The sequence below is a fragment of the Gorilla gorilla genome, chromosome 9 (assembly GCF_029281585.2).
Source record: "Gorilla gorilla gorilla isolate KB3781 chromosome 9, NHGRI_mGorGor1-v2.1_pri, whole genome shotgun sequence".
In the NCBI taxonomy this organism is placed as follows: Eukaryota; Metazoa; Chordata; class Mammalia; order Primates; family Hominidae; genus Gorilla; species Gorilla gorilla.
Window position 1 is genome coordinate 41,056,334 of NC_073233.2, and position 25,616 is coordinate 41,081,949.

Consider the following 25,616-nt stretch of genomic DNA (forward strand, 5'->3'; position numbering starts at 1 on the left):
CTTCCTCCATCCTTTTATTTTGAGCCTATGTGTGTCTCTGCACGTGAGATGGGTTTCCTGAATACAGCACACTGATGGGTCTTGACTCTTTATCCAATTTGCCAGTCTGTGTCTTTTAATTGGAGCATTTAGTCCATTTACATTTAAAGTTAATATTGTTATGTGTGAATTTGATCGTGTCATTATGATGTTAGCTGGTTATGTTGCTTGTTAGTTGATGCAGTTTCTTCCTAGTCTTGATGGTCTTTACATTTTGGCATGATTTTGCAGTGGCTGGTACCGGTTGTTCTTTTCCATGTTTAGCGCTTCCTTCAGGAGCTCTTTTAGGGCAGGCCTGGTGGTGACAAAATCTCTCAGCATTTGCTTGTCTGTAAAGTATTTTATTTCTCCTTCATTTATGAAGCTTAGTTTGGCTGGATATGAAATTCTGGGTTGAAAATTCTTTTCTTTAAGAATGTTGAATATTGGCCCCCAGTCTCTTCTGGCTTGTAGGGTTTCTGCCGAGAGATCCGCTGTTAGTCTGATGGGCTTCCCTTTGAGGGTAACCCGACCTTTCTCTCTGGCTGCCCTTAACATTTTTTCCTTCATTTCAACTTTGGTGAATCTGACAATTATGTGTCTTGGAGTTGCTCTTCTCGAGGAGTATCTTTGTGGCGTTCTCTGTATTTCCTGAATCTGAACGTTGGCCTGCCTTGCTAGATTGGGGAAGTTCTCCTGGATAATATCCTGCAGAGTGTTTTCCAACTTGGTTCCATTCTCCCCATCACTTTCAGGTACACCAATCAGATGTAGATTTGGTCTTTTCACATAGTCCCATATTTCTTGGAGGCTTTGCTCATTTCTTTTTATTCTTTTTTCTCTAAACTTCCCTTCTCACTTCATTTCATTCATTTCATCTTCCATCGCTGATACCCTTTCTTCCAGTTGATCGCATCGGCTCCTGAGGCTTCTGCATTCTTCACGTAGTTCTCGAGCCTTGGTTTTCAGCTCCATCAGCTCCTTTAAGCACTTCTCTGTATTCGTTATTCTAGTTATACATTCTTCTAAATTTTTTTCAAAGTTTTCAACTTCTTTGCCTTTGGTTTGAATGTCCTCCCATAGCTCAGAGTAATTTGATCGTCTGAAGCCTTCTTCTCTCAGCTCATCAAAGTCATTCTCCATCCAGCTTTGTTCCGTTGCTGGTGAGGAACTGCGTTCCTTTGGAGGAGGAGAGGCGCTCTGCTTTCTAGAGTTTCCAGTTTTTCTGTTCTGTTTTTTCCCCATCTTTGTGGTTTTATCTACTTTTGGTCTTTGATGATGGTGACGTACAGATGGGTTTTTGGTGAGGATGTCCTTTCTGTTTGTTAGTTTTCCTTTTAACAGACAGGACCCTCAGCTGCAGGTCTGTTGGAATACCCTGCCCTGTGAGGTGTCAGTGTGCCCCTGCTGGGGGGGGTGCCTCCCAGTTAGGCTGCTCAGGGGTCAGGGGTCAGGGACCCACTTGAGGAGGCAGTCTGCCCGTTCTCAGATCTCCAGCTGCGTGCTGGGAGAACCACTGCTCTCTTCAAAGCTGTCAGACAGGGACATTTAAGTCTGCAGAGGTTACTGCTGTCTTTTTGTTTGTCTGTGCCCTGCCCCCAGAGGTGGAGCCTACAGAGGCAGGCAGGCCTCCTTGAGCTGTGGTGGGCTCCGCCCAGTTCGAGCTTCCGGGCTGCTTTGTTTACCTAATCAAGCCTGGGCAATGGCGGGCGCCCCTCCCCAGCCTCGCTGCCGCCTTGCAGTTTGATCTCAGACTGCCGTGCTAGCAATCAGCGAGACTCCGTGGGCGTAGGACCCTCCAAGCCAGGTGTGGGATATAATCTCGTGGTGCGCCGTTTTTTAAGCCCATCGGAAAAGCGCAGTATTCGGGCGGGAGCGACCTGATTTTCCAGGTGCCGTCTGTCACCCCTTTCCTTGACTGGGAAAGGGAACTCCCTGACCCCTTGCGCTTCCCAAGTGAGGCAATGCCTCGCCCTGCTTCGGCTCGCGCACAGTGTGCGCACCCACTGACCTGCGCCCACTGTCTGGCACTCCCTGGTGAGATGAACCCGGTACCTCAGATGGAAATGCAGAAATCACCGTCTTCTGCGTCGCTCACGCTGGGAACTGTAGACCGGAGCTGTTCCTATTCGGCCATCTTGAATTGTAGGCATTTTTAAAAACAGACTCTGGAGATGAATCTTTTCTAGTTATATACTTTGTAAGTATCTATACCATAGATAACCTTTTATTTTGACTGAAATATCTTTTGTTTTGCAGAAGTTATTAATTTTGATGTATTTAACCTTAAATGTTTTCCTTTATGGCCTGTACTTAGGTTGTGTTTAAGAAATAAATATTTTCTATGCTGAGGTCATACATACATGCTCCTCAGTTTTAACATTTTACAGTTTTTGCTTTCCACATTTAGATTTTTAATTCATCCAGAACCTTTTTGTGTATGGTGTTAATTTTACTTGTGCAGGGAGTTAATTTTAATTTCTGTCTTCTACATAAATAATCAACTCTCCCAAACTTTCACTAAATAATCTATTCATTCTGTTATACTTGATGACACCATATTCATCTATAGTGTATTTCCCCATATGGCTAGGTCTGTTTTTAGGCTCTTTATTTGGTTCTAATTATTCATTGATCTGTTCCTATGCCAGGTGCATATTTCATAATTCCTCCAGCTTTTTGTCTTCTATTCTTGGCCCTTTCTTCTCTTGCATGCTTTTTAGGATCAAATTGTGAAATTGAGTGAGAAACCCTACCAGAATTTTATTTGGAATTGCATTGATTTTAACAATTTAATTTGGGAATAATTAATGTCTTTAAGATTTTCTGTCTTCTCACATATAACTATGGCAAATATCTTCATTTATCTAGATCTTCTTTCTTTAATAGTGTTTTATAATTTTCATCACGAAAGTTTCACTTTTTTTTTAGATTTATTCCTAAGTGCTTTGCATATTTTTGCAGTTTTGTAAGTGGGAATTTTTTCTATTCCATTTTTCTAATTATTACTTATTTATGAGTAAACTACTAATTTTGATATGTTGACCTAATGTTCAAAAATCTTGCTAAGTTATTTTATTAGTTCTCATATATTTTAAAATGACTTTCAAGTTTTCTATGTAATTCAACCGTATCTTCTAAAAAGAAGAACAGATTTGGCTTCAATTTTAAATTTATTTATTTTCTTGATTTGTGTGACTAACTTAGTTATCCAAGGCAGAGTTAAATAGAAGGGGCAATAAAGAATCATGGTCTTGTTCCTGACAAGACAATATTTCTAAAGCGTTCCATTTTAAGTGTGATGTTTGCTACAGGTGTTTAATAGATACTGCTTATTAATCTGAGGAAGTTTACTTTTACTCATAGTTTAATAAGAGGTTTTTATATTTAAATCATGAATGAATGGAGAATTATATTGTGTGCTTTTTCTGTACATATCGAGATAATATGCTGTTCTATCGTTGCATCTAATTGTTTAGATCATAACTGGTTAATTTCCTGATGTTGAACTATCCTTGTAGTCTTAAGATAAACTATTTGTGGTCATAATCTATTACTGTCATTAAAATAGTTTTGGATTTAATATTTATTCTCCTGTATACTTATATCTAGTTTTTCTAGCACTATTTATTGAATAGGGTGTTCTTCCCCCCATGTTCTTGGTGTCTTTGTCAAAAATTAGTTGGCTGTAATTACGTGGATTTATTTCTGGATTCTCTATATTACTCCATTGGTCTGTGTGTCTATCTTTATACTCATGACATGCTGTTTTGGTTACTATAGCTGTGTAGTATATTTTGAAGTCAGATAGTATGATACCTCTAGCTTTATTCTTTTAGTTCAGGATTGCTTTTTCTACTTGAGCTCTTTTGCTTTTCCATAATTTTGGTTTTTTTTTCTATTTTTGTCACTAATTTTATTGGTATTTTGATAGGGATTGCATTGAATTTGTAGACTGCTTTGGGTAGTATGGCCATTTTAACAATATTAATTCCTCTGACCCACGAGCATGGTGTAACTCTTCATTTTTTTGTGTCTTCTTCAATTTCTTTAGACAGTATTTTGTAGTCTTACTACAAAAAGGATGCTTTTTACCTCCTTGGTTAAAATTATTCCTAGGTATTTTAATTTTTTGTAGCTATTATAAATGGAATTGCTTTTGCACACAGTTTGTTACTGGTGTATAACATCATTGATTTTTGTATGTTAATTTTGTATCCTGCAACTTTACTGAGTTTATCAGTTCTAGGAAGTTTTTGGTAGAGCCTTTAGGTTTTTCTATATCATATCATCTGCAAAATAGGACAATTTGACTTCCTCTTTCTTGATTAAAATTCCTTTTATTTCTTTCTCTTGCCTGATTGCTCTAGTTAGGACTTGTAACACAATGTTGAATAAGAGTGGTGAAAATGGGCATCCTTGTCTTACTCTAGTTCTTAGAGAAAAGGCTTTCAGCTTTTCCCCATTCAGTATGATGTTAGCTGCGGGTTTATCATATATGGCTTTTATTATGTTGACGTCTGTTTCTTCTATGCCTAATTTGTTTAGAGTTTTTATCATAAAAAGATGTTGATTTTATCAAATGCTTTTTCTGCATATATTGAAATGATCAATATAAAAAGTGGTTTTTGTCCTTCATTCTGTTGATGTGATGTATCATGTTCATTGATTTGTGTAGGTCAAACCATCCTTTCATTCCTAGATAAATTCCACTTGATCATGGTATATTATCTTTTTGATGTCATTATGGATTTAATTTGCTAGTATTTTGTTGAGGATTTTTGCATTTATGTTCATTAGGAATATTGGCCTGTAGTTTTCCTTTTTTTGTCGTGCCCTTGTCTAGTTTTGGTATCAAGGTAATGTTGGCCTCATAGAATGAGTGTAGAAGAATTTCCTCCTTTTCAATTTTCTGGAAGAGCTTGAGAAGAATTGGCATTAGTTCTTCTTTATAAGTTTGGTAGATTTCAGCAGTAATGCCATCCAGGCCAGGGTTTTTCTTTGTTGAGAGAGTTTTTATTACTGATTCAATCTTATTCCCCATTATTGGTCTGTTCAGGCTTTCTGTTTCTTCCTGGTTAAATCTTGGTAGGTTGTATGTGTCCACTATTTATCCATTTCCTGTAGGTTTTTCAGTTTGTTAGTGTAGAGTTATTTATAATAATCTATGATGATCTTTTGTGTATTTGTAGTATCAGTTGTAATGTCTTCTTTTTCATTTCTGATTTTGTTTATTTGGGTCTTCTATTTTTCTTGGTGCCTTAGCTAGCAGTTTATCCTTTTAAAAAACAACTTCATTTTATTAATATTTTGTATCTTTTTTAGTCTCTATTTCATTTTTCCTTTTGTCTTAGTTTCGAAGGGGTACATGTGCAGGTTTGTTACATGGGTAAATTGCACATCACAGCGGTTTGATGTGCAGATTATTTTGTCACTCAGGTAATGAGCATAGTACCCAACAGGTACTTTTTCAACCCTCACCCTCCTCCCACCTTCCACCCTCAAGTAGGCTCTGGTGTCTATTGTTCCCTTCTTTGTGTTCATGTGTATGCAATGTCTAGCTCCCATTTACAAGTGAGAACATGCCGTATTTGGTTTTCTGTTCTGGCATTACTTTGCTTAGTATAATGGCTTCTGGTTCTATGCACATTGCTGCAAAGGGCATGATTTTGTTCTTTTTTATGGCTGCATAGGATCCCATTGTATATATGTATCACATTTTATTTATTCAGTTCACTGTTGATGGGCATTTAGGTTGATTCCATGTTTTTGCTATTGTGAATAGTGCTGCAATGAATATATGTGTGCATGTGTCTTTTTCGTAGAATGATTTCTATTCCCTTGGGTACATACCCAGAAACTTATTCTTTTTCATCCTCCTATTTTTCCTGTTTCATTTTCATTTTTGTTGCTTATTTATTTTTCTTCCTTGGATTTTTTTTTTTAGTTATTTGAGAGTCTTAAGAAAACTTATTTGAAAGTCTTTGTCAGATTGCTGCATAACATTAATTTTATTTGGAGTGAATCTGTGTCCTGATTGTTGGTTTTTTTGCTATCTTTGTTAGCATTTGATTTCTTTATGTGTAGTGGATTTTGGTATAAAATATCATTGTGTGCGAGTGTTTTATTGATTTATTTAGTGTTTTATTTTTATTCCTGTTACCTCACACACAAACCTCTGTGTTCACACTGTTTTCTGTAGTTTTGTGATTGTTTCTGCCTGGGTTTCCTAAGCCTTACCATTCAGAATCAAGTTTTGTAATGGCATTTTGGAGCTCCTGCTCCTACCATAAGTCAGGATATCACAGATAGAACCACCCACTGTAGCAGACGCTATTGCTATTGGTGCCCCACCCAGCTGCTCTGGGTGTTGATTGCTAATAGATCACACTTGTATTCTTTTCTAAAAGATTATCTTTGACTGACAGAAGCTTTTTTATCTTTTGTTTTCTGAAGGATTCACAACTTCACTTTGGGAGTTGGCATATGGCCAATGACTGACTGAAGCAAGAGTGTAAGAGCTTCTCCCTCCTTCTTCTGGACAGGACAATCTTTGACACATTTTAAATTTCAGAGCTCCCTGCGGGATCATGCTTTTCCTAAAATGATATGCCTAGCTGCTGCTTCTACACTGTTCTGCTTTCCTCACTCCATTATGGGTTTCTCCTGAAAGAACGCTTTCAGTAAATTGATCACCTCATCTCAGACTTCGCTTCTGGGGAAGTCAACCCAAGACAAACCTAAGGTGGCTTAGTTTATCTTTAGGTCACAAGCTCATGTCTGTTCTAGACACACAGGTCAGCCTCCTTTCATGATGACAGGGACTGAGAGAGAAGTCTCTTTTCAAGCAATGATGCAGACAATACTGTCTTACATGAAACTTTTCTACTCTCCTTAGCTCACAGTGGTGGACTCTCAGCTGTTACATGGCGCTTCAGGACACAGAGCTCTGTGCATGTTTGGTTTCAACCACTCTCATAACTTTACACTTATGTTCTTGGTAACTCTTGTTTCTTGACCTCAATTATATCTTTTTAATTATTTATTTTTATATAAACATTGTTCTAGGTTTGGATCAGATAGTTGCATGAAACCTAGGGAAGTCACTGAGATTTTTTTCTATTTGTACACATTTATGAATTTTCTCCTCAAAGAGATTATGTAGCATGATACACTTTTTGTGGCCTGATATTTTCCTGTAGTTTTATTGTAAGTGTATTTCTCTCTCCCTTTTTTTTTTGGAGATGGAATCTTGCACTGTCTCCTGGGCTGGAGTGCAATGGCGCGATCTCAGCTCACTGCAACCTCTGCCTCCCATATTCAAGCGATTCTCCTGCCTCAGCCTCCCAAGCAGCTGTGATTACATGTACCCACCACCACGCCGGGCTAATTTTTTGTATTTTTAGTAGAGATGGGATTTCACTGTGCTGGCCAGGCTGGTCTCGAACTCCTGACATCGTGACCCACCTGCCTCGGCCTCCCAAAGTACTGGGATTACAGGCGTGAGCCACCACGCCTGGCCTTGTAAGTGTATTTCTGTGTCAATAGATGTATTTTCTGCAGCATTATTTTCTTTTCCTGGGATAAATCACATGTAGTCATAATGTGCTGTCTTTTTTATTTACTATTGGATTTAATTTGCTAGAATTTCTTGGAAGATTTTTGAGTCTATATTCATGGGGTGTATTTATATGCTGCATTTTCTTTTCTTTTCTTTTTGTAATGTCTCTGTTTTAAGAATGAGGGTAATATTGACTTCATATAAAGAATCAGGAAGTATTTTCTACTCATCTTTTTCTGAAAGAGTGTTTATGATTGACATAATTTTTTTTCTTAAATGTTAGAATTTACCAATGAAACCATCTGGGCTCAGCATTTTCTTTGTGGAAATACATTAAATTATAAATTCAATTTATTAAATGGATAGAGGACTGTGAGGATTTAAAAATTTCTTCTTGAGGCATTTTTAATAATTTGTGTTTTTTTCAAGAAACTTGTACTTTTTCATCTAAGTTTAAAAAACTTACTCAGGAATGGAAAACTAAACATCATATATTCTTACTTATAAGTGGGAGCTAAGCTATGAGAGTGCTTAAGAATGATGTAATGGACTATGGGGACTTGGGGGAAAGGGTGGGAGGGTGGTGAGGGATAAAAGACTACACGTGGGTGCAACGTACACTGCTTAGGTGATGGGTGCACCAAAATCTCAGAAATCACACCTAAAGAACTTATCCATGTAACCAAACACCACCTATTCTCCCAAAACTACTGAAATAATAATAAAAATAAAAATATATTAAAAATAGTCTGGGCACAGTGGCTCACACCTGCAATCCCAGCACTTCGGGAGGCTGAGGCAGGCTCATCTCTTTGTCTCAGGAATTCAAGACCAGCCTGAGCAACATGGTAAAACCCTGTCTCTACAAAAAATATGAAAAGTTAGCCAGGTTTGGTGGTAAGTGTCTGTGATCCCAGCTATTCAGGAGGATGAAGTAGGAGGGTTGCTTGAGCCCGGGAGGTGGAAATTGCAGTGAGCTAAGATTAGGCCACTGCACTCCATCCTGGGTGATAAAGCGAGACCCCCATCTCAAAAAAAAAACCCAAGTATGTATATATGTAATATATAAAAAATATATTATATATAATATATAAATATATTTATATGTAATTTTTAAAAATCTTAAAAGATTAAATAAATCTATTAGTATACATTGGTTATTATATTTACTTGTTATAATTTAATATCTATAGGACTTGCAGTAATGTCTCATTTTGTATTCTTTTTATATACATTTTTGTGGGTACATAGTAAGTGTATATATTTGCAGGGTACATAAGATACTTTGATACAGGCATGTAATGTGTAATAATCACACTGTGGTAAATGGGGTATTTATCCTAATAAGCATTTATCCTTTGTGTTACAAACAAACCAGTTATAGTCTTTCAGTTATTTAAAAATGTACAATTAAATTATTATTGACTATAGTCTCCCTGATGTGCTATCAAATACTAGGTCTTATTCATTCTTTCTAACCACTTTTTTTTTTGTATCCATTGACCACCCCTACTTCTTTCCCCAGCCCCCTACGACCCTTCCCAGACTTTGGTGACCATCGTTCTATTCTCTGCCTCCATGAGTTCAATTGTTTTTTATTTTTAGACCCAACAAATAAATGAGAACATGTAAAGTTTGTCTTGCTGTGCTTGGCTTATTTCACTTAATGTAATGACTTCCAGTTCCACCCATGTTGCAAATGACAAGATCACATTTTTTTAATGGCTGAATAATACTCCATTGTGTATATGCAGCACGTTTTCTTTATCCATTCATCTGTCGATGGACACTTAGGTTGCTTCCAAATCTTGGCTACTATGAACAGTGTTGCAACAAACATGGTGGTGCAGATATCCCTTCCCTATACTGATTTCCTTTCTTCTAGATATATACTTAGCAGTGGGATTGCTGGATCATATGGCAGCTCTATTTTTAGATTTTTGAGGAACCCCCAAACTGTTCTCCATAGTGGTAGTACTAATTGACATTCTCACTAACAGTATATAAGTGTTCTCTTTCCTCCACATCCTCGCCAGCATTTGTTATTACCTGCCTTTTCAATATAAGCCATTTTAACTGAGATGAGATTATATCTCATTGTAGTTTTGATTTGCATTTCTCTGATGATCAGTGATATTGAGCACCTTTTCCTATGCCTGCTTGCCATTGTATGCCTTCTTTTGAGAAATGTCTATTTATATTTTTTGCCCATTTTAATTATATTATTAGATTTTTCCCTATAAAGTTGTTTGAGCTCTTTATATATTCTAGGTATTAATCTCTTGTAAGATTGGCAGTTTGCAAATATTTTCTTCCATTCTGTGGATTGTCTTTTCACTTTGTTGATTGTTTTCATTGCTGTGCAGAAGCTTTTAAACTTTATGTGATTCCATTTGTTCATTTTTGCTTTAGTTGTCTGTGCTTGTGGGTTATTACTCAATAAATTTTTGCCCAGAACAATGTCCTGGAGAGTTTTTCCAATGTTTTCTTGTAATAGTTTCATACCTTTAAGTCTTTCATCCATTTTGATTTGATCTTTGTAGATGGCAAGAGCTAGAGATTGAGTTTCATTCTTCTGCATATGGATATCCAGTTTTCCCAGCACCATTTATTGAAGAGATTGTCTTTTCCCCAATGTATGTTTTTGGCACCTTTGTTGAAAATGAGTTTGCTGTAGGTGTATACATTTATTTCTGGGTTCTCTACTCTGTTCCATTGGTCTATGTGTCTGGTTTTATGACAGTACCATGCTGTTTTGGTTACCATAGCTCTGTGGTTATAATTTCAAGTCAGGTAATGTGATTCCTCCATTTTTGTTCTTTTTGCTTAGGATAACTTTGGCTATTCTGGGTATTTGGTGGTTCCATATACATTTTAGTATTTTTTTTTTCTATTTCTGTGAAGAATGTCATTGGTATTTTTGTAAAGATTGCATTGAATCTGTAGATTGCTTTTGGTACTATTGATGGCAGCAGTGGCCCATCTGGAGTGGCTGCTGCAAAGATACTGGCTGCAGCGGAGGAGGCCTGGGCAGGGCTGTTTGCTCTGTGGGGCCGGTGGGAGCCAGGAATGGGTGGGAGCCCCACCCCCATCCGAGTTGGTGGGGGTGGGAGCCCGGTGCTCCCAGGTGCAGCTGTAGCTGCCCAGCTATGTCTGCTGACCCAGGCATCCTTGTGGTCTTGGGGACACAGAAAATCCTCCTACCCCCACAGGCTCAGAAATTCCTGCTCCCACTGTCTGGGCTTTCCCCAATCCTGGTACCCACTCTGATTTCAGAGTAGAGTTGTGGCTGAGCCTGGGTGCTGTCACTACCTGGTTGGGTGTGCCTGCGCTCAGGCCGGTACTGACACACAAATCCCTTACTATTGAAGCCTAGGGTAGCTGAGGGTGGCCTGGCACAAGATTGCAGGTTCCCCTTGGCATGAACAGCCTGGGCATCATGAATGGTGGCAGGAGGCAGACAGGCTCCTGGGTGGAAATGGGCAGGTCCTTGGTGAAACTCCACCTTTAAGCCAGGGATGGCCTGAAGTCTGGGGGCCAGGCTACTAGTTCTGTGGACCAGAGTGAGAACTTATGGTGCTTTTTCCAGGCCCACCCATGGCCACCCATGGACCAATCAGCTTGTACTTCCTCCCCTCTGAAGCCCACAAAAACTCTGGATTCAGTCAGACTCAGGCAGATGACAGGATGACCTGCTTGTGGAGAGGAGCTACCCACTCTGGATCTCCTCTCTGCTGAGGGCTGCACACTCACTGGGATGACCTGCCTGCACATAGAAGGTACTCACTTCGGCTCTCCTGAAATCTGTACTGTCACTCAATAAAGCATCACTTCACCTTGCTCACTCTCTAGTAGTCCACATCTCTTATTTTTCCTGGACATGGGACAAGAACTCAGGACCTGCCAAATGGCAGGGCTGAAAGAGCTGTAACACAAGCAGTGCTGAAACACACCTTCCCCTTGCTTGCCACATTGCAGGCAACAAGAAGGAGAAAAGAGAGAAGGACAGAAGCACTGTGGCCCTTTGGGGAGCCCAGATGTAGGAGCTCCCTGAGCCAGGGCTGTGAGACCCTCTTTGGGGTTCTGTGGTTCCTGGCATCTCCAAGCTTCTGGGTGCTGCCACATTTCCCAGTGCCCACAGTGGAAGCCGCTTGCGGTATGTCTGGTCCAGTTGCAGCAGGGAGACAGTGCTTACGCTGGTGCCTGGAGCTGCCTGCCCCACTGCAGCCAGAGTGTCTGGCTGTGTGCAGTGGCCAGACCCTGTACTTGCTGCTCATGCACCCCTCACCACACCATTCCTGGCTTACCCTTGGCAGGCATGGTATCCAGGCTGGTAGTGAAAGTCCAGCGCAGTCTGCCAGGTCGAATGGGTGGAATGAGCCCAGTGGGCCCAAGCAAAACTTGGGCAAATGTGCCACTGGCCACAGAGGTTTCCAGCTGGCAAAGCAACATCGTAAGGATCCTGTGACAATGCAGACATTTTAACAACATTCATTCTTCCAATCAAGGAACATAAAATATCGTTCAATTTTTTGGCGTCCTCTCTAATTTCTTCCATTAGTGTTTTCTAGTTTTCAGTACAGAGATCTTTCATTTTTTTGGTTAAGTTAATTCCTAGTTATTTAATTTTATGTGTGGCTATTACAAATGGGATTACTTTTTAATTTCTTTTTCAGATTGTACACTGTGGGTATATAAAAATGCTACTGAATTTTGTATGTTGATTTTGTATCCTGCAACTTTACTAAGTTTGTTTACAAGTTCTAATTTTTTTTGGTGGAGTCTTAAGGTTTTCCCAAATATAAGATCATATTATCTGCAAACAAGGGTAATTTGAATTATTCCTTCCCAATTTGAATGCCTTTTACTTCTTTCTCTTGTCTGATTCCTCTAGCTAGGATTTCCAGTACTACACTGAATAACAGTGGTGAAAGTGGGCATCCTTGTTTGCTCCAGATCTTACAGAAAAGACTTTTAGTTTTTTTCCCATTCACTATGATACTAGCTGATGGTCTGTCATATATGGCTTTTATTATATTGAAATATGATCCTTCTATACCCAGTTTTTTTCAGTTTTTTTAATCATGACAGGATGTTGAATTTTATCAAATACTTTTTCAGCATCAAATAAAATGATTATGTGGCTTTTGTCCTTCATCCTGTTGATATGATGTATCACATTGATTGATTTGCAAATGTTGAACCATCCTTGCATCCATAAAATCAATCCCACTTGGTAATGATGATCTTTGTAATATATTATTGAATTCAGTTTGCTAGTATTTTGTTAAGAATTTTTGCATTAATTTTTATCAGAGGTATTGGCCTGTAGTTTTCTTTTTTTGAACATGTCTTTGCCTGGTTTGGGTTTTAAGGTAATACTGGCCTCGTAGAATGAGTTTGGAAGTATTCCCTCCTATTTTTCAAAACAATTTCAGTAGGATTAGCATTAGTTCTTCTTTACATGTTTGGTAGAATTCAGCAATGAAGCCATCAGGTCCCAGGTCTCTGCTGGCAGACATTTTATTAATGGCTTTGATCTTGTCAATTGTTGTTGGTCTGTTTAGGTTTTGGATTTCCTCATGGCTCAACATTGGTAGGTTTTGTGTGTCTAGGAATATATCCGTTTCCTCTAGGTTTTCCAATTTATTGCCTAAGAATTATAGTAGCCATAATAATCCTTTGAATTTCTGCATTATCAATAATATGTCTCCTTTTTTAATATCTGATTTTATTTAGGTCTTCTGTCTTATTTCCTTTGTTAGTCTGGTTAAAGGTTTATTAATTTTATTCATCATTTCAAAAAACAAACTTCATTTTATTGATCTTTCGTATTGTTCCTTTCATTTCAATTTCATTTATTTCTGCTCTGATGTTTATTATTTCTGCTCTGATGTTTATTATTTCTTTTCTTCTACTAATTTGGGGTTTGGTTTTATCTTGCTTTTCTAGTTCTTTAAGATGCATTGTTAGATTGTTTATTTGAAGTTTTTTTTTATGTAGGCACCTATAGCTGTAAAATTCCTTCCTAGTACTGTTTTGCTGCATCCCATAGGTTTTGCTATGTTGTGTTTCCATTATCATTTGTTTTAAGAAAATTTTCAATTTTCTTCTTAATTTCATCATTGACCCATCAGTCATTCAGGAGCACAGTGTTTAATTTCTATGTGGGTGTATAGTTTCCAAAATTTCTCTTGTTATTGATTTCTATTTTTATTCCATTGTGGTCAGAGAAGATGCTTGGTATTATTTCAATTTTTTGAATGTTTTAAAACTTGCTTTGTGACCTACCACATGGTCTTTCTTTGAGAATGGTACATTTTCTGAGGAGATGAATGTGTATTTTGCAGCCAGTGGATAACATCATATGTAAAGATTAATTAGGTTCATTTTTTTCTATAGTGCAAATTAACTGTGATGTTTCTTTGTTGAATTGCTGTCTGAGAGGTCTGTCCAGTGCTGAAGATGGGGTGCTGAAGTCTGCAGCTATTATTATATTGATGTCTATCTCTCTGTTTAGCTCTAATAATATTTGCTTTATATATCTGGGTGCTACTGCATTGGATGCATATATATTTAAAATTGTTATATTCTCTTGCTGAATTGAGCCCTTTATCATGTTATAATGACCTTCTTTGTCTCTTCTTACAGTTTTTCCTTGAAATCCATTTTGTCTGATGTATAAGTATAGCTACTCCTGCTCTTTTCTTGGTTTCCATTGGCATGAAATATATTTCCATCCTTTATCTTTAGTCTATGTGTATCTTTATAGATGAAATGTTTTTCTTGTAGGCAACAGATCATTGGGTCTTGCTTTTTCATTCGTCCAGCTTTATTGATAGTTTAGTCCATTTACGTTCAATGTTATTATTGAGAAGTAAAGACTTATGCTTGCCATTTTGTTATTTGTTTTTTGGTTGCTTTGTGGTCTTTTCCTTCTTCTCTTCCATCCTGCTTTCCTTTCAGTGAAGGTGATTTTCATTGGTGGTATGTTTTAATTTCTTGCTTCTTATTTTTTGAATATCCATTGCATGATTTTTACTTGAGGTTACTGTGAGGCTTGCAAATACTATGATATATTTTAAGCAGATGACAAATTAACGCTGATTGCATAAACAAACAAACAAAAGGAAACTAATAAAAACTCTACACTGTAACTTTGTCCCCCACTTCTTAACTTTTTGTTGTTTCTCTTTGTCTTATTGTACCATGTCTTGAAAAGTTGATATAGTTATTATTTATGATGGGTTTGTTGTGTAGTCTTTCTACTTAGGGTTTAGTTTACACACCACAATTACATTGTCATAATATTCTGTGTTTTTCCTTGTGCTTACTCTTACTAGTGAGGTTTGTACTTTCAGATTATTTATTATTGTTCATTAATGTTCTTTTCTTTCAGATTGAAGAACTCCCTTTAGTATTTCTTGTAGGATAGGTCCATTGTTGATGAACTCTCTCAGCTTTTGTTTGTCTGGGAAAGTCTTTATTTCTCTTTCATGCTTGAAGGATATTTTTGCTGGATATACTATTCTAGGGTAAAACGTTTTTTGCTTCAGCACTTTAAATATGCCATGCCACTCTCTCCTGGTCTGTAAGGTTTCCACTGAGAAGTCTGCTGCCAGATGTATTAGAGCTCCATTGTATAATTTTTTTTCTTGATGCTTTTAGGAACTTTTCTTTATCCTTGACCTTTGGGAGTTTGATTATTAAATGCCTTGAGGTAGTCTTCTTTGGGTTAAATCTGCTTGGTGTTCTATAACCTTCTTGTACTTGAACATTGTTACCTTTCTCTAGGTTTGGGAAGTTTTCTGACAGTATTACTTTGAACAAACTTTCTACACCTATATATTTTTGTACCTCCTCTTTAAGGCTAATAACTCTTAGATTTTCCCTTTTGAGTCAATTTTCTAGATCTTGTAGGTATACTTCATTCCTTTTTCTTTTGTTTCCTCTGACTGTGTATTTTCAAATAGCCTGTCTTCAAGCTCACTCATTCTTCTGTTTGATCAACTCTTCTATTAAGAGACTGTGATGCATTCTTCAGGATGTCAATTGCATTTTTCAACTCTAGAATTTCTACTTGATTTCTTTTTCATTATTTCAATTTCAATCTCTTTGTTAAATTTATTTGCTAGAATTTTGAATTTCTTATCTGTGTTATCTTGAATTTCTTTGAGTTTCCTCAAAACAGCTATTTTGAATACTCTTTCTGAAAGGTCACATAGCTCTCTTTCTCCAGAATTGCTCTTTGGTGCCTTATTTAGTTCATTTGGTAAGGTCTTATTTTCCTGTATAGTCTTGATGCTTGTGGATGTTCATCAGTTTCTGTGCATTGAAGAGTTAAGCATTCATTGTAGTCTTTACAGTCTGGGCTTATATGTGCCCATCTTTCTTGGAAAGGCTTTCCAGCTATTCAGAGAGACTTGGTCCCCAAGCCCCAAATTGCTGTGGTTCTTGTAGACTTGTACAGGTACTGCCTTGGTGGTTTTGGATAAGAGCTGGAAGAATTCTCTGGATTATCAGGCAGAGACTCTTGTTCTCTTCCCTTACTTTCCCTCAAAGAAATGGAGTCTCTGTCTCTCTCTATGCTAAGCCAGCTGGGGCTGGGGTGAACCTTTGTGACCTTTGTGACCACCACCACTGGGGCTGTGCTGAGTCAGACCTAAAGCCAGCATAGCACTGAGTCTTGCCCAATGCCTGCTGTAATCACTACCTGGCTATGTCCTATGTTCACTGAAGGCCCTCTTTGGGCCCTACAGTCAGCAAGTGAGGAAGCCAGCCAGGTTTATGTCCTTCCCTTCTGGCCCAGAGCAGGTCCAGAAATTCTGTCTAAGAGTCTAGGCCTGGACTCAGGAACCCCAAGAGCCTGCTTCGTGCTCTACCCCACTGTGGCTGAGCTGTTATCTAAAGTTCAAGACAAAGTCTCCTTTACTTGCACTCTGCTTTTCTCAAGCAGAAGATCTTTCACCCTAGCCACCACAGCTGGGAATGTACTGGGTCACACCTGTAGCCAGCATGTCTCAGAGTCTCAACGAAGGCCCATGGTGTACTACTTGGGTATTGCTATTCGTTACTCAGGGCCCAAAGCCTGTTTAGTCAGCAGGTGATTAATTCTGTCAGGATTAGTTCTTCCCTTTAAGGCAGTGAGTTTCCTGCTGGCCCAGGGTGTGTCTAGAAATGTCTGTGAACTAGGGCCTGGAATAGGGGCCTGACAACTCTGCCTGGTGCACTATCCTATTGTGGATGAGCTAGTATCCAAGACACAAGACAAATAGCACTTTACTCTTCACTCTCCTCTCCTCAAGCAGAAGGAAGGAGTTACTATCATTGCTACAAGCTGCACTGCTTGGGTTTCACAAGCTTGGGTTTCACAAGTGGTGGCACAAGCAACTCCCTTAGCTGCCCCAGCTGGTGTCTTCCTAGGTCATGTGCTGCCCTAGTCTACTGGCTGTAAGTCCAGCCTTAGCACTAGGACTCGCCTAGAAATTGTGGTACTTGTGTCCTAGACTGCATTTCAAGTTTACCTAGAACCCAAGAGCACTTTAGCCTGCAGTGGCAAGTTTTGCTGAAACTCAAGTTCCAACCACTGGGATGGGCAATTTCCCTCTGGCTGGGGCTGGTCCACATGCTCCTTCTGTGAGTGGATGCCAGCTGAACCAAGCAAGGTTTTGCTCCCTGCTGTGACACGGCAGCACTGAGTTCAATGCCAAGACCCCTAGTCACTGTGCTTGCCCTGCCTCAAGTGCACAGATTGTTTCTCTATGCCATGTGGCCACTGCCAGGGAGTAGAGGAGAAGTGGCATAGGCAATTCAAGACTGTCTTTCCTACCCTCTTCAATGTCTCTTTCAGCAATATGAAGTTAAAATCAGGTACTGTGATTGCTTACCTGATTTTTGTTTTTTGTGATAGTGCTTTTTTGTGTGTAGTTAGTTGTTAAAATTTAGTGTTCCTTTGGTGGGGGGATAATTGTTACAGACTTCTGTTTGGCCATCTTGCTTTGCCCGCTCATTTTCTTGATAATCTGTACCTTTTGTCTTTGTTCTTGATCAGTCTAGATAAGTCAACTTCAATACTCTTTTCAAAGAACAGCTTTGTTTTAATCAATTTTCCCTATAGTTTGTCTATTTTCTCTCATTGAATTCTGTCTTATTTTTATTATTTTCTTCTTTCTTGTTATTTTGGGTTTAGTTTGCTTTTATTCCTCTAGCTTACTAAGGTAGAAGCTTAGATAAACTATCTTGCACTTTTCTTCTTTTAAGGTATACATTTAATAATATAAATTTTCTTATAATTACTACTTTAGCTGCAGCTTAAAAGTCTTCATATTTTGTGTTTTCATTTTTATGCAGTTAAAATATTTTCTAACTGCCTTTATGATTTTTTACTTGACCCGTTAATTGCTTAGAAATGTATTGTTTAATTTACATGTGATGTTTAGTTTCCAAAGTTGGCATTATGCAGATGTCTTTGTTATCAATTTCTAATTTCATTCCATCTTGTTGAAAGAACAACTCCGTATGATTTCAATGCTTGTGAATTCATTGAAACAGATTTCTATCTCAAAATATGGTTTGTCCTGGTGAATGTTTTATGAACAATGGAAAAGAATACATATTCTGCTGTTGTGTGTAGTTCTATAAATGTCAATTAGGACAGGTTTGGTTAATAGCGTTTTAAAAGTCATCTATATCTTTACTGATTTATCTATTTTTGTTATCAATTATTGTGAGAGTAATGCTAGTGTTTCCAGCTATATTTGTTGATTTGTCAATTTCTTTTATTTTTAGTTTCAAATATAGGTTTTGCATCCTGTATTTGAAACTTTTATTAGATGTATTCACTAAAATTAAGATTTTTATTCTCGATAAATTGACCCTTTTATCACTGTGAAATATCTCTTCTTGTTTCTGGTAATATTCCTTATTTTAAAGTCTGCTTTGTTTGATTATAATATAGTCACTCTGGACATCTTTGATTAATGTTTCATGATGTATTTTTTTTATCCTTTTATTTTAATTTACCTGCCTTTTTTTTTTTTTGGATGGAGTCTCACTCTTGTTGCCCAGGCTGGGGTATAATGGCATGATCTTGGCTCACTGCAACCTCTGACTCCTGGGTTCAAGTGATTCTCCTGCCTCAGCCTCCCGAGTAGCTGGGATTACAAGCATACACCACCATGCCTGGCTAATTTTTGTATTTTTAGTAGAGATGTGGTTTCACCATGTTGGCCAGATTGGTCTCAAACTCCTGACCTCAGGTGATATGCCTGCCTTGGCCTCCCAAAGTGCTGGGATTATGGACGTGAGCCACCGTGACTAGCCCTGTGTTTTTTTATTTGACCTAGGTTACTTTTAGACCTAATATAATTTTGGGTGAAGTTGGAAGTAGCCAGGGCAGGGGTCCTGGGAATCTGGTGGCTACAAAGGGCAACCCAGAAAGTGGTGTCATTGAGTGCATGGCCATCCTTCCACATGATCAAGGTCATGCCCTTGGGGTTCTATTCCAAGACCCCAGAAGAATGGGCCACCGCTGCCAAGAAGTATAATATGTGTGTGGAAGACTATCAGCCTTACTTGGATGATGGCATGGGGTAAGGTAACTACTCAAAGTTCTTTGACCATTCACAGTAGGAGAGGGATCTGTGGTTTGACTGGAACCACCAAGACTTGAGGTTGAACTGGGGTGAACTGATACACTGGCATCTGGACATGTATGTCAGGAACCATGTGGATATGGCCCTCCACCCCTGTTTCTTGGAATATCATGTTCAATAATCTCTTCAGCTTCCTGACCTTCATGAAGTTTATGTTCTATGTAGTGGAGAATTATTCTACCTACCAGCCTGTGGGGCCAAAGCAGTATCCTTTTAATAATCTGTACTTGGGACAAGGCAGTGATCCCACCAAAGAACCTGAGCTAGTGGTTCACTATGAGATCTAAGGGCTTCATAAGCTTTTGTGCCCTCTACCTAGGACTCCTTAATTCCTACAAATTTAACTTGAATGAAATCTTTAACAAAACTTAGTGCCATAGGAAAAAATATATACATGTATGTGTACATACATAGTTTTTTCTTACTTTCTTATTCATTCTGAAAATCTCTGCCTTTTAAATGCAGTGTTTAGACCACCTACATTTAATGCAATTATTAATTTGATAATTGTTAGGTCTATTATCTTATGATTTGTTTTACATTCATGCCATGTATTCATTGTTGCTCTTTTCTTTTTTCCTGTCCTATCTTCTTTTAATTAATTTTTTTATTTAAATTTGTCTTTAGTTTTATCTTACTATTTATTCCTCTGTTTTAACTTTTATTTATACTTTTAGTGCTTGCTGTAAAATGTGCAATAATAATCTTCAAATTCTTTCCTACTGTTCTTTGTGTTATTGTCATAGAATTTATTTTTGTTTGTTGTAAACCCCACAACACATTGATATTACTTTGGTGTTAAACAGACAGCTGTTTTTTAACAAAATAAAAAAATAGAATATAAGTATTTTATTGCCTTACATGTTTAATATTTTCAGTTCTCTTTATTTCTTAATTTATATCCAAATTTATTTATTGTATTAGTGTTCTTCCTCTCAAAGAACTTCTATATCAATTCTTATAATGAAGATGTAATGGCAGTAAGTCTTACCAGCTGTGCTTTGACTGAAATATATTTACTTTATCTCCATATGTGACAGATGTTTTTGCTGGGCATAGAATTTTAGGTTGTCAAAAGTTTTTCAGAGTTTAAAAATGCTATTTTCTCTTCTCACTTGCCTAGATTCTAATGAAAAGGTTACTATCACTCTGATCTTTATTTCTTTGCATATAATATGTATACATAATTTAAAGATTTTTCAGATCATCTTTAGTGTTCAGCAATTTGAGTACCACATGTCTTTATCTTGTATTGTTTGTGCTTGTCTTTCTGGGTTTCATTGAAGTATTTGGATCTGAGATTTATTGCATTTGTAAATATTTTGGCCATATTTCTTGAAAAAAAATTTACCCTTTCTTCTCTTTATAGGACTCCAATTACTTAAATATTAGACCACTTAATATTGTCCCACATGTTACTGAGACTTTGTTTATTTCTTTTCAGTATTTGCTCTCTGTAAGATTCACTGTGAATAGTTTCTATTGTTTCATCTTCTAGCTCACTAATCTTTTCTTATGAAGTGCCTAATCTGCTGTTAATCTTATCCAATGAATTTTCTATTTCAGATATTGTTTTTATTTCTAAAATTTTTATTTGATTTAAAAAATATTTTACATTCCTTTTTCACTATTTTATGTTTTCCTTTAAATATCTGAACATAGTTAAAATAGTGGTTTTAATGTTCTTTTCTGCTAATTATATCATTTTTGTCATTTATGGTCTGTTTCTGTTAACTGATTTTTCTCTTGGTTATGGATCACAATTTCCTGCTTGCAATGTCTAAGACATTTTTATTTGATACTGGATAATATGATTTATGTGTTGTCCAATATCTGGATTTTGTTGTTTTTCTTTACTTTAATGAGTAAGATTTTCTTCTGATAGGGAGTTAGGTTTCTTGTGATTCAGTGTTATCTTTTTCAGCTTTGTTTTTAAGGTTATTAAGGTGGATCTAGCATAGCCTTTATTTTAAGAGTCAATTTAATTTCAAATAAGTTGTAGCTTCATTAATAAGTTTTTGGGGATCTTTACTGAATGTAAAAAGTGATCAGTGAGAATTCTCTACTCTGTTTGAAGGTGGAACCCTTCCTCTGTATATGTAAGCTCTGGGAACCATTCTTCTCATAGATTCTTAGTTACTCTTTGACCCAACTCAAGAAGTTTAACTCTATGCATGTGAATCCTAGTATTCAGGAATAGTCAAGAGGGTGTTGATATGGTTTGGCTTTGTGTCCCCACCCAAATCTCATGTCAAGCTGTGGTTCTCAGTGTTGAAGGAGGGGCCGAGTGGGAGGTGATTTAATTGTGGGGGTGAACTTACCTCTTGCTGTTCTTGTGATAGAGTTCTCATGAGATCTGGTTGTTTGAAAAGTGTGTGGGACTTCCCCCTTCTCTCTCTCTCTCTCTCCTGCCCACCATGTAAGACATGCTTGCTTCCCTTTCACCTTTTGCTATGATTGTAAGTTTCTTAAGGCTTCTCCAGCCATGCTTCCTGTACAACTTGTGGATCATGGGTCAATTAAACTTATTTTCTTCATAAATTATGCAAGCTCTGGTATGTCTTTAAAGCAGTGTGATAATGGACTAATATAGAAAACTGATATTGAGTAGTGGGGCATTGCTATAAAGATACCTGAAAATGTGGAAATGACTTTGGAACTGGGTAACAGACAGAGATTGGAACAGTTCGGAGGGCTGAGAAGAAGACAGGAAGATGAGGGAAAGTTTGGAACTTCCTAGAGATTTGTTGAATGGTTTTGACCAAAATGCTAATAGTGATATGGATATTGAAGTCCAGGCTGATGAGGTCTCAGATGGAAATGAGAAACTTCCTGGGAACTAAAGTAAAGGTTGTTCATGCTATGCTTTAGCAAAGAGATGGGCAGCATTGTGCCACTGCTCTAGGGATCTGTGGAACTTTGAACTTGAGAGAGACGATTTAGGGTATCTAGCAGAAAAAATTTCTAAGCAGCAAAGAGTTCAATAATGTGACCTGGCTGCTTCTAACAACGTACGCTTATATGCATTCACAAAGAGATGCTCTGAAATTGGAACTTATATTTAAAAGTGAAGCAGAGCATAAAAGTTTGGAAAACGTGCAGCCTGACTATGCGGTAGAAAAGAAAAACCCATTTTCTGTGGAGAAATTCAAGCCAGCTACATAAATTTGCATAAGTAAAGAGGATGAGCCAAATATTAATAGCCAGGACAATGGGGAAAATGCCTCTAGGGCATTTCAGAGACCTTCACAGCAGCCCCTCCCATCACAGACCTGGAGGTGTAGGAGGGACAAATAGTTTCATGGGCTGTTCCTGGGGCCCTGCTGCTCTGTGCAACCTCAGAACATGGCTCCTTGTGTCTCAGCTGCTCCAGCTCCAGTCATGGCTAAAAGGAGCTGAGGTACAGCTCAGATCCTTGCTTCAGAGTGTGTAAACTCCAAGCTTTGGCAGGTTCCACATGGTGTTGGGCCTGTGGGTGCACAGAGGGCAACAGTGGAGACTTGAGACCTCTGCCTTAATTTCAGAGGATGTATGGAAACACCTAGATGTCCAGGCAGAATTCTGCTGCAGGGGCAGAGCCCTAATCGAGAACCTCTATTAGAACAGTGGGGAGGGCAAATGTGAGGTTGGAGCCCCCATACATAATTCCCACTGGGGCACTGCCTAGTGGAGCTGTGAGAAGAAGACTACCATCCTCCAGAACCCAGAATGGTAGATCCACTTGCAAATAGCTTGCACCGTGAGCCTGGAAAAGTTGCAGGCACTCAATGCCAGCCCTTGAGAGCAGCCATGGGAGCTGAGCGTTGCAGAACCACAGGGGCAGAGCTGTCCAAGGCCTTGGGAGTCCACCCCTTGTGTCAGTGTGGCCTGGATGTGAGACATGGAGTCAAAGGAAATTATTTTGGAGCTTTAAGATTTAACAACTGCCCTGCTGGGCTTTGGACTTGCATCTGACCTGTAGCCCCTTTGTTTTGGCCAATTTCTTCCTTTTGGAAAGGGAGTATTTACCCAATGCCTGTACTCACATTTTATCTTGAAAGTAACTAACTTGTTTTTTATTTTATAGGCTTATAGGCAGAAGGGACTTGCCTTGTCTCAGATGAGACTTTGGACTTGGACTTTTGAGTTAATGGTGTAATGAGTTAAGACTTTGGGGGACTGTTGGGAAGGCATGATTATGTTTTGAAATGTGAAAAGGACATGAGATTTGGGAAGAGCCAGGACAGGATGATATAATTTGGCTCTGTGCCCCCATGCAAGTCTCATGTCAATTTGTGGTTCCCAGTGATGGATGAGGGGCCTGGTGGGGGGTAATTGAATCATGGAAGCAGACTTATTCTTTGTTGTGCCTTATGATTGATTTATCATGCGATTGGTTGTTTGAGAAGTGTGTGGCATTTCCCACCTACCCCCACCTCCTGTCCACCACGTAAGATCTGTTTGCTTCTCCTTTACCTTCTGCTATGATTGTAAGTTTCCTAAGGCCTCCCCAGCCATGCTTTCTGTAGAGGCTGTAAAACCGTGAGTTGATTAAACCTCTTTTCTTCGTAAATTACCCAGTCTCAGGTATGTCTTTATGGCAGTGTGAGAACAGACTAATACAGTTATCTGTTCATATTTTTGTAGCTCTTTTTCTGTAAAGCTTTCTTCTCTTCAGAACTCTAGCACAAAACTTCCAACCACCTTAGCTTTATTGAACTCCAGTATCAAAAACTCATCAAGACCACTGCGTACTTATCATGATCTCCTTCCCTGTGTTGTAGTCTAGAATGTCTTTCAAGAAAGACAGGACACTCATAGGAATCATCTTTTTTGTTTCTCTTCTCTCAGCTATTACATTTATGCACTGTCTGCTGCCAAAGATCTGAAACCAATGATCTCATATATATGGTACAGTTTTCTAGTTATTTACAGTGGGAGAGTAAATTATCCATGCTCAGAAGTGTAAGTCTTGTATGTCTTATTTTAAAAAGTTTCTTAGCTTATTCAGATGCATGATCAGGGTTGGGAACCACTCAAAAGTTTTCAATTTTTTATTAATGGGGTCTAAGGTGGGTGGAGAGATTGGTGGATGAAATGAATGAACAGATGAGAAGTTAAATATACATAAGGGTTGACTATATGGATAAGTAGCAGAGCCGAATGTACAAGCACCTATTTACTACCATTCATTTTCTCTTGATCCTTTTGCAGAGTGTATACTAGTCTCACTAAGTCAATGGATTTCCCTGGATCCAGGCTTGGAGAAAACAACGTTTTCTCTTCTCTATCTGCAATTCTCCTGAACCAATTCTGATGGATAATATGACTGTGTCAACCACAAAAGAGGAAAAGAATGGGCTTTAAATCCCTCCTTTACAGCCATCCAAGGCAGGTGATACTGGAGAATTAGGGAGATATGATGTTTTAAAGTACAGATTCTGTCTCCTTTTACAATACTAAACCCTAGATCACTGTTCTCTGATTGACTTTACCGGTTTTGTTGTTGTTGTTGTTGTTGTTGTTGTTGTTGTTGTTGTGGAACTGCATCAGAATTATCTATCTAGGTTAAAATACCATTCTACCTTACAATAGCACCAAAGGACTAACTAAACCCTCTATGAAGTGATTCTCCAAAGGAAACTGATAGCCTGCCCACTCTATCCAGTCTGTAGGTATTTATTTTTGCCTTCAGTATATTTTTAAAATTTAAACTAGTCACCAATTCTTAAAAATAGAGACATTTAACATCACATTTTAAAAATCGAATTTCCAGCTTCTCTTCAAAAATCGTTAAGCCTTGGCCACATTCCAACATGGCAACGTTTCACAGGAGCAGTGTAGTGATGTCTTTTTCTAGACAAACTCTGTGATCTCCATTTTCCACAGTTTCCACCCAGCTAATTTCATTCATTTATGTTGTGTTTTAGTCTCTTTAGCATTTGCATTTGAGGTCTTGGCTCTAAAGATTAAGCGTGAAAATTCTTGATAAATGTAGAAAAATTAAGCCATATCACAAGAACATCCTCCCTCAAATACCTCACAAAATAAAGAAAAGGAGTTTTGAAAGAAGCATAAAAATTTATCAGTTATACAAAGAAAGAGTATAATATCATGTCAAAACATTAAAAGATAGCAACAAGAAAAGAAAGAGAAAATCCTACGACAACTCAGCATCATCTTCCTTAATCTCACCACTTCCCTGAATAATCAATGCTGGAGAAAGAATGCGAGCAGGTATATTTCTGAGAATTTTCACTATGATCCTCTAATTTAAATAGAAGCAAAATGAGGCAGTAACAAGGCAGCTCAAGGAAAGTTATGTGAAATACCAAGGAGAGAAAAGCTCCTGCCTGCCTGAGAAGAATCTCAAGATGTTAGCAAAGGCAGGTAAACACGTAAGA

General features: G+C 38.1%; 1 long non-coding RNA gene across 1 annotated transcript in view; it reads left to right on the forward strand.

Annotated features, from left to right (window-relative positions):
- Positions 1 to 1,711: 1,711 nt before the first annotated feature.
- Positions 1,712 to 25,616, forward strand: part of LOC134759285 (uncharacterized) — a 164,059-nt gene continuing 140,154 nt past the window's right edge. The window contains exon 1 of the long non-coding RNA XR_010135378.1: positions 1,712 to 2,218. This is a non-coding gene — a long non-coding RNA (uncharacterized lncRNA). The remainder of the gene's footprint in view (positions 2,219 to 25,616) is intronic.